The sequence below is a fragment of the Ranitomeya imitator genome, chromosome 8, assembly GCF_032444005.1.
Source record: "Ranitomeya imitator isolate aRanImi1 chromosome 8, aRanImi1.pri, whole genome shotgun sequence".
In the NCBI taxonomy this organism is placed as follows: domain Eukaryota; kingdom Metazoa; phylum Chordata; class Amphibia; order Anura; family Dendrobatidae; genus Ranitomeya; species Ranitomeya imitator.
Window position 1 is genome coordinate 72,782,867 of NC_091289.1, and position 18,784 is coordinate 72,801,650.

Sequence of the window (18,784 nt, forward strand, 5' to 3'; positions counted from 1 at the left end):
AGTTTCTCAGGCTGTGCCGAGTTGCATAGGGAGCGTTAGGCGCAATCCACGGCTACCTCTAGTGCGATGTGATAGGATTAGGGATTGCAGTCAGCAGAGTTCCCACGTCTCAGAGCTCGTCCTATGTTTTTGGTAATTGTCAGGTCACTTTGTGTGCTCTGAACTTCAAGGTCCATTGTGGTTCTGAATTACCTGTTCATAACAGCTCCTTATGCAACTCGGCACAGCCTAAGGAATTAGCTAGCCCTGAAGATAGAAAAATAAAGCCTACCTTGCCTCAGAGAAATTCCCCAAAGGAAAAGGCAGCCCCCCACATATAATGACTGTGAGTTAAGATGAAAATACAAACACAGAGATGAAATAGATTTAGCAAAGTGAGGCCCGACTTACTGAACAGACCGAGGATAGGAAAGGTTACTTTGCGGTCAGCACAAAAACCTACAAAAGGACCACGCAGAGGGCGCAAAAAAGACCCTCCGCACCGACTCACGGTGCGGAGGCGCTCCCTCTGCGTCCCAGAGCTTCCAGCAAGCAAGACAACAATAAAAATAGCAAGCTGGACAGAAAAATAGCAAACCAAAGAAATACAAGCTGGAACTTAGCTTCTGCTGGGAAGACAGGTCACAAGAACAATCCAGGAGTGAACTAGACCAATACTGGAACATTGACAGGTGGCATGGAGCAAAGATCTAAGTGGAGTTAAATAGAGCAGCCCGCTAATGAATTAACCTCGTCACCTGTAGAAGGAAACTCAGAAACACCCACCAGAGGAAGTCCATGGACAAAACCAGCCGAAGTACCATTCATGACCAGAGGAGGGAGCCCGACAACAGAATTCACAACAGATGGTATAACTTCCTACAGGTAAAATAGGCTCCCGTGTGTGTAGATGGAGATGGTGAATGATGATGTACTGTATGCCAGTCAATGAGTAAAGGACACAGTGTTGCAGTCTTTACCTGGTTTACTGAAGATGTAACAGCCTCAGTCCAGGGTACTGGCAACAGGTACATTAGGTGCCCAGGCAGCCCGGAAACAAGTGAAATCCCCTTGGCAAGTCAGGTTGGGAGCCTTCCACTTTGCACTCGCTATAAGTCCCTTGCTGCCTGAAGTGTCCTAACAAAGTCCTGGTTCTTTCCCCTCTCCTGGGACAGGTACCCGTTCCTTCTGGGGTCTCTGCACAGTGACTCCAGGCTCCAGAATGCTGCTGTACCACAGGCTTAATTTGGGCAATATATGTCTAGTTCTGTGCCCTCCAGTTCTGCTATGGGGCTTGCAGCTCCCCACAGCCTCGGGCTCCCGGTACCCGGTCTCTGCGCTCTGGCTTTCTTTTACTTTTTCATTGTTTGTCACTATATCTCCCACATGCTGACCACATGTTCATTTATCTTATTTATTATTTATTCTCCATATGCCCATGGTGCACCTCCAGTAGTGCGCATGCGTGGCCGGAGCCCGGCTATCATAGCTGATGTGTCCTGGTGGCCTTGGCAATGCCAGGAACTGACCCTGTGCATCCGGTCACATGACGTGGCCAGCATTGATTTCCGGTTCGTCTTCGCAGCGCATGCGCCGTACATGCTGCAGCTGCAGTCATCGGCGTTACGTACAATTAGTGCAGAGTATATATAACCACACGGATATACAATACATACACCCCCTGACAAAGGAACAGTGCATCCGAAATGCGCGTCGGGATGCCCCATATCGTACTGGCGGTCCATATTTATTTACCTACACATATAAGAAGTAAGTGTAATACTTTATGCACTTTTTGCATTGGTTTGCACTTAATATCTTGCACTACCACTTACATTTTGCCTGCTTTTTTCTATTTTATATTATGCACATTGTGGCACATTATATATATATATATATATATATATATATATATACATATATATATATATATATATATATATATAATACACTTTTTAAAAAAAAAATGTTTTATTTGTTTTCATATTGGCCGGTTTTAATGACCTTATGGATATAGTTATATAAATTATTTATTATGGCAGCCAGATAGATATGGGCACTAGTATATTATATACACATATATTCAATTACTCTTGATTTTAGTATCGTATTTTATGTTTTAATAAATTGTACCTAATAAACGGATATTCATATGATTACAGTCCCTGTTGTGATTGCTTTCTTGACCTTGCTATGTGATGAGCACGATTTCTCCAGTTAATGGTAGTGCTACACTACACTACTGACACATTGGGTGTTTTCTGGGTATTTTTATTCAACTTTTTATATAGTATATTTTAATAGTAATAATTACTTATTTTATGATACCCTGTTAGCATTAGTGTGTTTTATTAATTATCTAAAATGACTGTGTTCTGCACAGGCCGCCTTTCTGCTCCGAACATGGATTTTAGGACCAGGGAACAGTCCTGGCAGGGACAGATTAAGATGGTATTTGGTATTAGCGGTGGAAATACTACCAACACTATTGGCCCACAATTTAATGACTTCTTTTATAATATTAAAAACTTAACATGGTGAAATCTGGCTTTTTTGGAGAACTATGTACAAAGACAACTTATCCCTAGGGGTCTACGGATTCAAATTACACCATCATTTCCAGTTGATGATAAAGACTTTAAAAATTAATTGGAAACAATATGTAACGAAACATCAACGAAACTAATGGGTTTACTGATACAGTATAATGTGAAAACCCTGACCGAAATTGATAGACTACTGGAGGAGGCCTTTACTAAAGCTAAAACAGGCCTAACAACAGACCAGTATGAGTCAATTAATCCTCAATTGGACAAATTAGTGGATCAGTGGGTTAAGGACATACAGGGGAAACAAACCAATAAATTATTGAGAGATCAGAGAGACCTTGCTAATGGTAGAGTGTATAGATGGCGGAAAATTCCGACTAAAGATGAGACTTGTGAACGGACAGTGTCTATAACATCTGATGTAGCCAATGGAGATATTTCATGTGCCTCCTCTTCCGTCTCAACGTCTGTGTCAATCAATTCTACTCCCAAACGGAAACGTGAACCCCGCTATATGCTGGCCAAAAGAAACTTCAGATACTCTCCTGACAACTATAGAAACAATAACAAGGTAATTAATCTGAGTTCCCATTGTTTCTCCCAAACAGAGATTGATGTGTTAAACAGGGGTTTGATGTTTTGTCCCACAGCCAACTTTGACAAGTTTACTGCTGTCAAAGACATGCATTTATTTGCGAGAGAAAACTTATCTTTAAACGACACTTCCATAATGAGGATTTAACCAGACTATTTCCTACAGAGACGGAGCAGGAGGCACTGAATATCTTGGAGGAACTAGCACGTGAACATAATGAAACTGAGGAAGGTAAGATCCCAAGTTCAATACAATCATGTTCACGTAAATTCCCACCATTATCTACCTGTCCCACTCTGGAGATATTTGTACAGACTGTGAGCAAGGAATTTGATAAAATTCCTTGCTATCCTAAAATGGAAAACTTGAATTTTAAGGAAAAGAAAAGTCTGACAAAACTACAAGGGATGAGTGATATTTTAATCAAACCTGCGGACAAATGTGGGAACATAGTGATCTGGCCGAAAGTACTTTATGAGGCAGAGGCATTCAAACAGTTGAAGGTTGAGGTATGCTACAAAAAACTGACCTTTAACCCCCTTGAAAAATATTGTAGGGAACTCGGGGTGATTCTTAAAGAGGCCAGAGACAATGAAGTGATCACTAAAGAACTATTTTTGGCCCTATAGGTCATAGAACCAGTGATACCAACGCTGTATGTATTGCCCAAAATTCACAAAAATAACATCACACCACTGGGTAGACTAATCATATCAGGATGTGGTAATTTTATGGAAAATATTAATGCATTTATTGATTCTAAATTGAAACCGTTGGTTGAAGAGCTACCCTCATTTGTAAAGGATGCCAACGATTTCTTAAAGAAAGTGGATGGACTACACATCGACAATGACACACTACTAGTGTCTTGTGATGTGGAGTCACTATACACAAATATACGCCATAATGATGGATTAAAGCAGTACGATACTTTCTGGACTCCTCTCTTACATCCACCAATATGAGTAATTTTACCTTGGAACTTTTGCAGTTCTCATTATCACACAATTTTTTTCTTTTCAAGGGGTCCTTCTACCTACAGCTCCAGGGCACCGCAATGGGTGCCTCATTCGCGCCTGCTTATGCAAATCTATTCCTGGGGCTGTGGGAGAGGAACCTCCTTGTATCTGACACTATGTCATCAATGGACTGCATCCCTTTATGGGTGCGCTTCATTGATGACATTTTCTTTATTTGGCAGGGGTCCAGAGAACTACTTGAAACGTTCATGTGTCAGTTAAATCAGAACTCATATAATATACATCTTACCTACAAATGTGATCCCAATCGCATTGAGTTCCTGGATGTGTGTAATGAGGGGTGAAGATAACGTTTTATTTACCAAGCTTTACCGTAAACCCACATCAGTAAATTCATTTCTGCACGCCACATCTTCACACCCTAAAGCCATGATAAGGTCTATACCTATTGGACAATTTCTACGCCTCAGAAGGATATGCTCTATTGAAGAGGATTTTGTGAAACAGTCAGCTGACCTTAAAGTCAGATTTTTAGAGCAGGGCAATAGCCGCCGATCGATTAAAAAAGTCGGAATTAATGCGCCATCTTTTGACTAAATCTTGGCCTATCCTCCAGAGCGACCCAATATTGGCACAATATATTGGGGAACGCCCTAACATAACATTCAAAAGGTCACGGAATCTAGGGGATTCGTTGGTGAAAAGTCATTATGTGGGAGATCCTAAACCCTCCGTCTCTTTCTTAACTAAAACCAAACCTGCATTGGGATGTTCCATGACCATGCGGTAAATGTGTGGCATGCCCAAATATTATGAGATCCCAAATGTTCACTAATGCCAAGGGCACTGTCACGTACAAGATAAAACATACTATTACGTGCACATCAAAAGCAGTAATCTATTTTGCCCAGTGTCCCTGTCCTGTCATATATATATAGGGATGACGACCCGCCAACTGAAAGTGCGCACTCGCGAACACATACTCGGGATACAGGCAGCAAAGGACACTGAAGATGTTAATCTGTTGAAAACAATACCGAAATACTTTAAAATACATCATGATTGCGATGCCTCCCTTCTGAGAGTGTTTGGTATTGACAAAATTGAAGTTAATGAAAGGGGTGGCAAAATTAGTGTACCTTTGGCTAAACTTGAAACTAAATGGATCTGGTTACTAGATACAGTGTCCCCGAATGGCTTTAATGAGAACCTGAGCTTTGCCCCGTTCCTGAGATACTTGTGTGCTAATTCTTACCTTTTTGATCTCTTGTGTGTTATTTATTGATTGAGTAATTTGTATACATGTGTTAGTTTTACTATTTTAATGAGGATATGTACATATTTATTTATATAATCCTATTATATTATTTTTTATATATATTTTTTTTTAATATATTTTTTAGTTATTCTCTTATCCTGTGGATATTGTATGTACTATTTATGGGTACTAATATATTTTTTTATTATTAATAGGTCATCATTGAATACTTACCTTACCAGTTATTCTGTCCGTTCGACTCCATTGTGATCCGGAAGCCTGTATGCGGGAAATTAGACTCTTCAGTCCTTTGATGCTAAAAATCACTGGATGGACATTATTCCCCCATGTGGGTGAACCTGTGTATTAATTGTTCTGAATACAGTCGAGTATCTTCCATGAGGGAATGAACTTGGCCCTCTTTTTTCTCTTTTTTTTTTTTTTTCTTATTTTTGCCTGTAATCTAATTGGATATAGATGCATTATTAGTATTATTAATATTTATAATTTTTGCTATATTTATATTTCATATATTTTTTATTATTGCTCTTTTCCTTGCTAAACACTATGTGCACAATGTTATATACTTTTGCAGCATGAGACATACCATTATGCATTCACATATATATTTTTATAATTTTTTATTATATCTGTATTGCTCACTCGTTTTAGCACATATCATAATTGATTAATGTGCTCATATTCCGTAAATATACCTACATACACATGTTTTCCTTTCCTCCATTCTGTTCACATAGTATCACTGGTAGTCTACATATGTGTTATATGCACATCTCATGGACAGATGTGGCATGTAACTACCGTATTTATTCATATGATTCTCCCACTATAAATTATGGGCACATTTCGTCCCCTTTACTGATATATAGTATATTTCATACTCATATGATACCATCATTGTTGCGCAGGCGTTGTAGTACCTGGCGATTTCGACTAATTTGTCCCCAGGATCCGGACAACACTATGGCCACATCGCCTCTTTCCCTTGAATGTACAGTCTATGTTGTTACATATAATTAAGTATTCCCCCTTTTCTTTTTCATTGTTTGTCCCCATATCTCCCACATGCTGACCGCATGTTCATTTATCTTATTTATTATTATTCTCCATATGCCCATGGTGCACCTCCAGTAGTGCGAATGCGTGGCCGGAGCCCGGCGATCATAGCTGGTGCGTCCTGGTGGCCTTGGCAATGCCAGGAACTGACCCTGTGCATCCGGTCACATGACGTGACCAGCATTGATTTCCGGTTCGTCTTGGCAGCGCATGCGCCGTACATGCTGCAGCTGCAGTCATCGGCGTTACGTACAATTAGTGCAGAGTATATATAACCACACGGATATACAATACATACACCCCCTGACGAAGGAACAGTGCGTCCGAAATGCGCGTCGGGATGGCCCATATCGTACTGGCGGTCCATATTTATTTACCTACACATATAAGAAGTGTCTTTTTACATCGCCTGGTAATTAACACTTTATGCACTTTTTGCATTGGTTTGCACTTTATATCTTGCACTACCACTTAAATTTTGCCTGCTTTTTTCTATTTTATATTATGCACATTGTGGCACATTCTATATATACTAGATGGTGGCCCGATTCTAACGCATCGGGTATTTTAGAATATGCATGTCCACGTAGTATATTGTCAAGCCACGTAGTATATTGCCCAGCGACGTAGTATATTGCCCAGCCACGTAGTATATTGCCCAGTTACATAGTATATTGCCCAGCCACGTAGTATATTGCCCAGCCACGTAGTATACAGCACAGAGCCATGTAGTATATTGCCCAGCCATGTAGTATATTGCCCAGCCACGTAGTATATTGCCCAGTGACGTAGTATATTGTCCAGCCACGTAGTACATTGCCCAGCCACGTAGTATATTGCCCAGCCACGTAGTATACAGCACAAAGCCACGTAGTATATTGCCCAGCCACGTAGTATATTGCCCAGCCACGTAGTATATTGCCCAGCCACGTAGTATATTGCCCAGCCACGTAGTATACAGCACAGGCACGTAATATATTGCCCAGTGACGTAGTATATTGTCCAGCCACGTAGTACATTGCCCAGCCACGTAGTATATTGCCCAGCCACGTAGTATACAGCACAGAGCCACGTAGTATATTGCCCAGCCATGTAGTATATTGCCCAGCCACGTAGTATACAGCACAGAGCCACGTAGTACAGTATATTGCCCAGTGGCGTACTATATTACCGAGCCACGTATGTCACAGGTTAAAAAAATAAAAAATAAACATACTCACCTAACGATCCGAGGTCCCTTTGTAGTTCTAACATACTCACCATTCTGGTCGCTGCTCCTCAGCGTCCCGTCTCTCCGCTTCCTGGGATCCAACGGCGCTGTGCAGATGGGCGCGCGGCTTACGCCATCTTGCGTTCCCAGGATGCTTTGCGAAATAACCCATATGACTTAGCGGTCTCGCGAGACCGCTAGGTGTTATGGGTAATTTCGCCAAGCATCGCTGGGAAAGGAAGATGGCGGCAGGGCGAGCGGCTCAGCGGACAACGGAGGGTGAGTATAGCAGGTTTTTTGTTTTTGTACTATTTTTAACATTACTTTCTTTTACTATTGATGCCGCATAGGCAGCATCAATAGTAAAAGGTTGGGGACACACAGGGTTAATAGCGGCGGTAACGGAATGCGTTACCGCCGGCATTAACCCTGTGTTAGCGGTGACCGGAGGGGAGTATGGAGTGGGCGCCGGGGACACTGACTGCGGGGAGTAAGCAGCGGAGCGCCGGGGACACTGACTGCGGGGAGCGGAGCGCCGGGGACACTGACTGCGGGGAGCGAAGCGCCGGGGACACTGACTGCGGGGAACGGAGCGCCGGGGACACTGACTGCGGGGAGCGGAGCGCCGGGGACACTGACTGCGGGGAGCGGAGCGCCGGGGACACTGACTGCGGAGATTATGGAGCGAGCGCCGGCCACTGACTGCGGGGAGTATGGAGCGGCCATTTTCTCCTGGACTGTGCCCGTCACTGATTGGTCGTGGCTGTTTTGCGGCGACCAATCAGCGACTTGGATTTCCATGATAGACAGAGGCCCCGACCAATGAATATCCGTGACAGAAGGACAGACAGACGGAAGTACCCCTTAGACAATTATGTATATAGATAATACACTCTTTTTTAAAAAAAAAATTTTGTTTTCATATTGGGCGGTTTTAATGACCTTATGGATATAGTTATATAATTTATTTATCTGGCAGCCAGATAGATATAGGCACTAGTATATTATATACACATATATTCAATTACTCTTGATTTTAGTATCGTATTTTATGTTTTAATAATTGGTACTTAATAAACAGATATTCATATGATTACAGTCCCTGTTGTGATTACTTTCTTGACCTTGCTATGTGATGAGTACGATTTCTCCTGCTATGGGGCTTGCAGCTCCCCACAGCCTTGGGCTCCCGGTACCCGGTCTCTGCGCTCTGGCTCCTTGGAGGCCCACTTGCAGCCTCCTTGAGCCCCATTCTCTCCTCTGTGCTCCTTTCTTGTCTGTGTTCACTCTCAGACTCAACTGACTCCTCCTCCAGACCAGGATGTTTATTCAGGGAAGCTGCCCTAAAACTAGGTTTTGAGCTCCCCCTCCTGGCCTGGATTCAGAAGGTGTTGTGTGTTAGAATTACCTGCCAAAGTCCTGCTTCACGTCTGCTAAGAAACAAGGCCCTACCCACGCCGGCAAAGTGGGTAGAACCAGGGTGCACCTTGAGGGTGCCAACTATGTATGAAAACAGTTTTTGGGTAATCCACTATCCATTACCCCATTGTCCATTTTAAACCTGTAACAAATACATGCAAACATTTCAAACAGATTGCACCAATTATTGACATTTTTAGTCCCTGTAACGGGCTGGGATTTGACCCTTGGTGCTACTAGTAGACCTACGTAGTTCCTGGTCTAATATGTTTGCTGTAGCTGTTGTGTACCCACTAGTGTCTGTGCTACTTGTGGGCCTGCATTGTGTAGGTAAACTGGGTAATTATCTGCGACTTCTTAGATTCACCATGGGTCTGACAGATTCAACGATACATAGTAATATTGAAGCAAGCATATTAGGTGAATATATGTAACTACAAATATACCATAATAGAGCTTGATAAGTAGCAAATATGCGTCAAGGACATATAGGGGCCAGCTGCCAAAGATAAATCAAGAAAATAAAGAGAACCAAACAGCCATAAAGTCTCATATGACGGAGCTGCTCGCTCCGATACGCGCGTCGGTGTCGGGTCCGGTCACCCATCCATCCTGCTTATCCTGCACATACCAAGTATGTACTTACGCCGATTTGATATCTACTTTCTCCCATGCTATGGCACTGTTCTGTTACTAGCTTATTAGTAGCTATGGGTATTGAACATAATGAGGCTTATTAGTATATCTAAGCAGGTTATGGGTTGGTGTCCTGGCCCGTTATTTATGGTCATTAGGAATGCATGCCTGTTCCCCTGTTTTGCATCATTGTATCTTATCTTGTGGTTTTAATGCTCAAAGCAAAAAAAAGAATATCCAGCTCAACGAGACAGTGAAAAGTAGAAACTTGGTACTTTATTCACTTCATGTAGAAGCAGAGGATAAAAACATCAGCACAATAAGGATAAGAACACTATCTATCTACGCGTTTCAGGTGGCAAAGCACCCTTAATCATGATATGACAATTAACTGTGGCTTATAAATATGAATACATCTGGAAGACAAAATAAAGCCGAGAAACTGTTTGCGGCAACAGCCACAGAGGATATTTCACCGCCCGGTAACAAGGATGCATTGTTGGACAATTTGTTATCATTAATGCTGAAAGAAAACCGTGTGTGGTGGGATCTCAGCTCACTTAAGAACTATAAAGACAAAAATGTGATCCCGAGAGGGCTGAGATTAAAGAAAACCCCTAGTACCGTTTATTCAGATACATTTGTTAAAGAATGGAACACAATTTTATCTGATTGCTCTTTAAAACTTATTGTACTAATCATTCATCATGAGGAAGAAATGTTACTAAATCTGCAAAAGGACATTGAAACTGCAACCAAAGACGCTAAAGAAAAAATGACATCTGCCCAATTTGATGAGTTTATGAACACCAGCAACTCTAAAATTGTGAAAGCAGAGGTAGACATCATGGATATGAAAAAACGCAAACTGGATCGCGATTTATATGACTATGCTCACGAACAGGTCTACGAGTGGGGAAGGTGGGATAGGACGACTCAATCCCAAAGACCTATCCTTAAATACCATAAACGTCGTGCATCGAAAAATCGCATGCAAAGACAGGTTACTTTTAGTTCATCTGAATTGGACACATCCACTGGAGTCACTGAAGATTCAGACTCAGAACCTTTACAGGCATCAAAAAACTCTTATTTCAAAAAAAGCAAGCCTCCACTGAACAACAACAGAAAAAGGTTTATCGGAGAAAGGGAAGGAAACATCGATGCCAACAAAAATCCTCCAAGATATCATTTCAGACATCAACGTTAGGACAATTTGATGTGATTAATCTTTCCTCGTCTCCTCTAACAAATGATCAAAAAGAACTCCTGTCTTATGGTTTGAATTTTGTGCCTAGCTGTAACTTCAATCTTTTTTCCACTATTTGTGATGTAAACAGGTTTATTAGGAACATTGCGCTCAAGCTACACTTTAAGGACGATTTGGCTGAGACTGAAGGTAATTCATATGAATGTGATAATGTTTTTAAATCCTTCAATTTTGCTGACCAATTGTCACTTTTTTGTTTATTAGAACTACAGGAGGATAGTCTAAGTTCTAGCAATAGTTCTAATCCTTCCAGGAATCGCATTAAGGTATCCAATCCCTATTATTATCCTATACAAGCACGCAGATCTGTGATGGACAGGTTTCAAACTGTCATGGAAACACAGCTGAGGCTTCTTTCCGAGACCACCTCTGATGCACGCTTTTGTAACAGCAATCTAAAACCCAAATTGCAACGGGCACTACGAGAACTACGTGACAATGATGATCTTGTCATCAAAAACGCCGATAAAGGCGGTTCCGTTGTAGTTATGGACAAAAATAACTATATAGCTTGGGTTGACAAAATGTTATCAGATTCTGCTGTATATAAATGTCTATCTGCCAATCCCACTTCACCTATCAGGGATAAAATCTTTGGACTTATTGATGAGGGCTTTAGTCTGGGCTTTTTCAACAAAAAAGAGAGTGATTACCTCAAGGTTGCGACCCCCATTACCCCAGTACTATACGCTCTGCCCAAAACGCATAAAAATGCATATCCTCCACCTATGAGACCTATTGTTTCAGGTATTGGGTCCCTGGGTGAAAGACTGGGGGAGTGGCTTGACCAGCTCCTTCAGCCTCTCGTCCGGAGAACACCTGGCTATCTGAGTGATAGTACAGATGTACTTAATGTTATGAAAGATCTTATATGGCAGACTGACTTCTCATGGATCACCTCAGATGTTGTCTCATTATACACGTCCATACCTCCTGAAATAGCACTTTATGCATTGAAATTTCACATGGAAAAATACAGTGATTTTCCCTCAGATCTCCAAACCTATGTAATAGAAGTTACTCAATTCCTCATCACTACTAATTTTTTTTGCTTTAATCAAACCTATTATATGCAAATCAGTGGTGTTTCAATGGGGGCCAAGTACTCACCTTCTCTCGCCAATTTGGTTATGAGTTGGTGGGAGGAGTCTTATATTTACAATGTGGAGAATCCATTTAGGGATCACATATTTTGGTACGGTAGATATATCGATGATATGATATTAATTTGGAATTCCGATGTATCTACCGTGCACAGACTAATTGATTATTTTAACAATAATCCCTTTAATCTCAGTTTTACTGCTCGTCAAGAACATACATGCATAGAGTTTTTGGATTTAAAACTTAAAGGTGTGAATAATTTTCCTGTAGTCACAACTACATTCAGAAAAACTACAGCGGGGAACACAATCTTGAGGGCAAACAGCCATCATCCAAAACACACAATTAAAAGTATACCTGTAGGTGAAATGACCAGAACAAAACGTAATTGCAGTATTCAGGAGGACTATTCTAAAGAAGTCGAGGACATTAAAGATAGACTCACACAGAGAGGTTATAGCCAATGGTGCCTACAAAGGGCAGAAAAAATAGTTGACAAAAAACCTCGGTTCAAATCCCCACAAACGCAAACAACATCTTCCATCAATCCTATTACTTTGGTTTTTCAATACAGCAATCAATTTGCTTCTATAAGCAAATTGATTAGAAATAATTTAACTATCTTAAGAGAAGATCCTGACATCGCTGCTGTACTTAAACATGGATGTAGAATCGTATCTAGAAAAGCACCATCTTTAGGTAATAGTCTCTCCCCTAGTTCCCTCAATATCCCTCATGTGCAATCCTCTAATTGGCTCAGTGTAAAGGGCTTTCACAAATGTGGTGCTGCAGTATGCAAAACCTGCAAATTTGCACAGAAGCGTTCCGATTTTACGGACGCAAATGATCAAAACACATATCAAATAAAAACATTCCTCAATTGTAATACCAATAACGTAGTTTATATAATGGAATGTACGACATGTCATCTTAAATACGTTGGTAGCACCATACGCCCACTAAAAACTAGAATACGTGAGCATATTTATGATATAGATAATGCCAATACTCACAGAAATATATCCCAGGTGTCACAACATTTTATTAATTTTCATCAATCCAATCTTGATTCCCTCAAAGTCTATGCAATTGAAAAAACACATAGACCCTTCAGAGGAGGGGACACTGAAGTGACCCTGAGAAACAGAGAAACATGGTGGATATTCAAATTGGGAACCAGAACACCTAATGGTCTCAATAAGAGAAAAGACATCATGCTTTTTTATTAGTTACCGTATATACTCGAGTATAAGCCGACCCGAGTATAAGCCGACCCCCCTAATTTTGCCACAAAAAACTGGGAAAACTTATTGACTCGAGTATAAGCCTAGGGTAGAAAATGCAGCATTTACCGGTGAATTTCAAAAATAAAAATAGATGCTCCATACCGTTCATTATTGCCCCATAGATGCTCCATATACAACTGTGCTATATAGAATGCTCTGCACCGTTGATTATGGCCCCATAGATGCTCCTTATAATGCTGTGCCATATATGCTCTGCACCTTTGATTATGGCCCCATAAATGCTCCTTATAATGCTGTGCCCCATATATGCTCTGCACCTTTATGGCCCCATAGGTGCTCCTTATAATGCTGTGTGTTGTGAATTCTGTGGCTGAATTCACTCCTGTGGTCACAAGTGGTACTGCAGCTTCTGAGCTTCCTCCCTCAGGTGTTCTGGTGAGCTCGTTAACTGCTTCATTACTTAACTCCGCCTGATGCTGCTATCCTTGCTCCTTGTCAATGTTTCAGTGTTGGATCTGAGCTTCTCCTGATTGTTCCTGTGACCTGCTGCTCTGTATAGCTAAGTGCCTTTTGATTTTTTGTTGCTTTTTTTCTGTCCAGCTTGTCTTTTGTTTTGCTGGAAGCTCTGAGACGCAAAGGGTGTACCGCCGTGCCGTTAGTTCGGCACGGTGGGTTTTTTCTGCCCCCTTTGCGTGGTTTTGCTTTAGGGTTTTTTGTAGACTGCAAAGTTCGCTTTACTGTCCTCGCTCTGTCCTAGAATATCGGGCCCCACTTTGCTGAATCTATTTCATCCCTACGTTTTGTCTTTTCATCTTACTCACAGTCATTATATGTGGGGGGCTGCCTTTTCCTTTGGGGAATTTCTCTGGGGCAAGTCAGGCCTATTTTTCTATCTTCAGGCTAGCTAGTTTCTTAGGCTGTGCCGAGTTGCCTAGGTAGTTGTTAGGCGCAATCCACAGCCGCTTTTAGTTGTGTTTAGGATAGGATCAGGTGTGCAGTCTACAGAGTTTCCACGTCTCAGAGCTCGTTCTTGTATTTTTGGGTATTTGTCAGATCACTGTGTGCGCTCTGATCGCTAAGCACACTGTGTTTCTGGATTGCCTTCATAACACCTGTCATTAGCAAACATAACAGCTGTGCCCCATTTATGCTCTGCACCTTTATGGCCCCATAGGTGCTCCTTATAATGCTGTGCCCCATATATGCTCTGCACCTTTATGGCCCCATAGGTGCTCCTTATAATGCTGTGCCCCATTTATGCTCTGCACCTTTATGGCCCCATAGGTGCTCCTTATAATGCTGTGCCCCATATATGCTCTGCACCTTTATGGCCCCATAGGTGCTCCTTATAATGCTGTGCCCCATATATGCTCTGCACCTTTATGGCCCCATAGGTGCTCCTTATAATGCTGTGCCCCATATATGCTCTGCACCTTTATGGCCCCATAGGTGCTCCTTATAATGCTGTGCCCCATATATGCTCTGCACCTTTATGGCCCCATAGGTGCTCCTTATAATGCTGGGCCCCATATATGCTCTGCACCTTTATGGCCCCATAGGTGCTCCTTATAATGCTGGGCCCCATATATGCTCTGCACCTTTATGGCCCCATAGGTGCTCCTTATAATGCTGTGCCCCATATATGCTCTGCACCTTTATGGCCCCATAGGTGCTCCTTATAATGCTGTGCCCCATTTATGCTCTGCACCTTTATGGCCCCATAGGTGCTCCTTATAATGCTGTGCCCCATATATGCTCTGCACCTTTATGGCCCCATAGGTGCTCCTTATAATGCTGTGCCCCATTTATGCTCTGCACCTTTATGGCCCCATAGGTGCTCCTTATAATGCTGTGCCCCATTTATGCTCTGCACCTTTATGGCCCCATAGGTGCTCCTTATAATGCTGTGCCCCATATATGCTCTGCACCTTTATGGCCCCATAGGTGCTCCTTATAATGCTGTGCCCCATATATGCTCTGCACCTTTATGGCCCCATAGGTGCTCCTTATAATGCTGTGCCCCATATATGCTCTGCACCTTTATGGCCCCATAGGTGCTCCTTATAATGCTGTGCCCCATATATGCTCTGCACCTTTATGGCCCCATAGGTGCTCCTTATAATGCTGTGCCCCATATATGCTCTGCACCTTTATGGCCCCATAGGTGCTCCTTATAATGCTGTGCCCCATATATGCTCTGCACCTTTATGGCCCCATAGGTGCTCCTTATAATGCTGTGCCCCATATATGCTCTGCACCTTTATGGCCCCATAGGTGCTCCTTATAATGCTGTGCCCCATATATGCTCTGCACCTTTATGGCCCCATAGATGCTCCTTATAATGCTGTGCCCCTTATATGCTCTGCACCTTTATGGCCCCATAGGTGCTCCTTATAATGCTGTGCCCCATATATGCTCTGCACCTTTATGGCCCCATAGATGCTCCTTATAATGCTGTGCCCCTTATATGCTCTGCACCTTTATGGCCCCATAGGTGCTCCTTATAATGCTGTGCCCCATATATGCTCTGCACCTTTATGGCCCCATAGGTGCTCCTTATAATGCTGTGCCCCATTTATGCTCTGCACCTTTATGGCCCCATAGGTGCTCCTTATAATGCTGTGCCCCATATATGCTCTGCACCTTTATGGCCCCATAGGTGCTCCTTATAATGCTGTGCCCCATTTATGCTCTGCACCTTTATGGCCCCATAGGTGCTCCTTATAATGCTGTGCCCCATTTATGCTCTGCACCTTTATGGCCCCATAGGTGCTCCTTATAATGCTGTGCCCCTTATATGCTCTGCACCTTTATGGCCCCATAGATGCTCCTTATAATGCTGTGCCCCATATATGCTCTGCACCTTTATGGCCCCATAGGTGCTCCTTATAATGCTGTGCCCCATATATGCTCTGCACCTTTATGGCCCCATAGGTGCTCCTTATAATGCTGTGCCCCATATATGCTCTGCACCTTTATGGCCCCATAGATGCTCCTTATAATGCTGTGCCCCATATATGCTCTGCACCTTTATGGCCCCATAGATGCTCCTTATAATGCTGTGCCCCTTATATGCTCTGCACCTTTATGGCCCCATAGGTGCTCCTTATAATGCTGTGCCCCATATATGCTCTGCACCTTTATGGCCCCATAGGTGCTCCTTATAATGCTGTGCCCCATTTATGCTCTGCACCTTTATGGCCCCATAGGTGCTCCTTATAATGCTGTGCCCCATATATGCTCTGCACCTTTATGGCCCCATAGGTGCTCCTTATAATGCTGTGCCCCATTTATGCTCTGCACCTTTATGGCCCCATAGGTGCTCCTTATAATGCTGTGCCCCATTTATGCTCTGCACCTTTATGGCCCCATAGGTGCTCCTTATAATGCTGTGCCCCATATATGCTCTGCACCTTTATGGCCCCATAGGTGCTCCTTATAATGCTGTGCCCCATATATGCTCTGCACCTTTATGGCCCCATAGGTGCTCCTTATAATGCTGTGCCCCTTATATGCTCTGCACCTTTATGGCCCCATAGGTGCTCCTTAGAATGCTGCTGGTGCTGCCATAAAAAAAAAAAAAAATCACATACTCACCTCTCTTCTCAGGACGCCGGCGCTTTCAATAATTACCTGTTCCTCTGCGGCTCCGTCTCCAGCACTGACGCTCAGCAGAGGGCGCGCACTGACTACGTCACAGCGCCCTCTAACCTGAGCGTCATTGCTAGAGGACGCTGCAGACGGAGCCAGAGCGAGGAGCAGGTAATTATAGCGCTGTGCTCCCCTTACCTGCTGCGGCGCGGTCCCTGCAGTCCCTGGCTTCTCCGGCGCTGCAGCTTCTTCCTGTAATTGAGCGGTCACATGGCACCGATCATTTACAGCAATGAATATGCGGCTCCTCCCCTATGGGGGTGGAGCTGCCTATTCATTTCTGTAATGAGCGGTGCCATGTGACCGCTCAGTGCAGGAAGAATCTGCAGCGCCGGAGAAGCCAGGGACTGCAGGGACCGCGCTGGGAGCAGGTAAGTATATCTACACAGCCCCCGCTCCCCCTCCCCTGCTGACACCCGGGTATATGACTCGAGTATAAGCCGAGAGGGGGACTTTCAGCCCAAAAAAATGGGCTGAAAATCTCGGCTTATACTCGAGTATATACGGTACATCACTTCTTACATTTACCTTATCCCCTTGAATGTCTTCTCTTTATTGGCACCTCATGTGATCTCGTGCTGGCCCGATCATGTATGACGTTGCACTGCCAGCATACACGACTACCCAGTTTTTTTTTGGTTTTTTTTTTGCATAGGTTATCGCTCTTGGGATGTATTCCAATAAATAAATATTTAGTAGCGTTACAGTCTGCAGGTTTTTCACCCTTCTCATGTAACTATTTGTCCATTGCTCCTGAAGGGTATCTGAGTTATTGTATGTATACATCGGAGCCTGCGAACTCTTTAGTTAGCAGACTATCCTATTGTATTGCATTGTCTTATTCGTTTTGTCACTTTTATGCTTACGTTATGTTTATTGGTATATACTTTTTATAGTCATTTAGTTTCTCTGTTCACCAACCATATCATATTTGTGTTTGCATATATGCTTCTCAGATTTGTGTTTGTACATTATTTTTACAGGTTTTGGATTAGTTAATTATTTCGAGAAATTTGTTTGTTTAAAATTTTTTTTTTTTTTTTTTTTTTTAAATTTCAATTTTTTTTTTTTCCTTTTCTCTTGTGATGGCATCTCCTAACACTGACTAAGGTGACATGCATGCTGATCATCCAATGAAGTCTTCCTCTTCGGATTCCGCTCAAGTTCTGCTTTTTTTCCATCTCAAGAAAAATTTAGCATCATGCAGTTTGCGTATTTATGCATTTTGGACATTTGTCGTTGCATAAGATCATTATTATTACATTATTTAGTGACAAGATTTGTTGTGTTCCATATATTCTTGTATTATGTTCAGTTAAAGTACATATGTGTTTCCTTTTTTTCTATTTCTGCCTATTCCGTGAACTTTTTGTTTCATGTGGCCAATTGCTGGTTCACATTTACCACCAGGTGTTTTCATTCTCAGTGGATTACATTTCCACCTGATCATTGCACCGGTGTGTTCAATGGATTCTTACATAAAAAGCACGGAACAGGCTAGACACTAGATATCATGATTAAGGGTGCTTTGCCACCTGAAACGCGTAGATAGATAGTGTTCTTATCCTTATTGTGCTGATGTTTTTATCCTCTGCTTCTACATGAAGTGAATAAAGTACCAAGTTTCTACTTTTCACTGTCTCGTTGAGCTGGATATTCTTTTTTTGCTTTTTGGATTCCCCACGCCTTGACACAGCGTTTCCGTGCTCCGAGTGGAACTGTTACTATGGTGAGCTGGATTTTCTTTTTGGTTTTAATGCTGTTTAATAAAATATTTATTTTTATATGGGACTTTATGGCTGTTTGGTT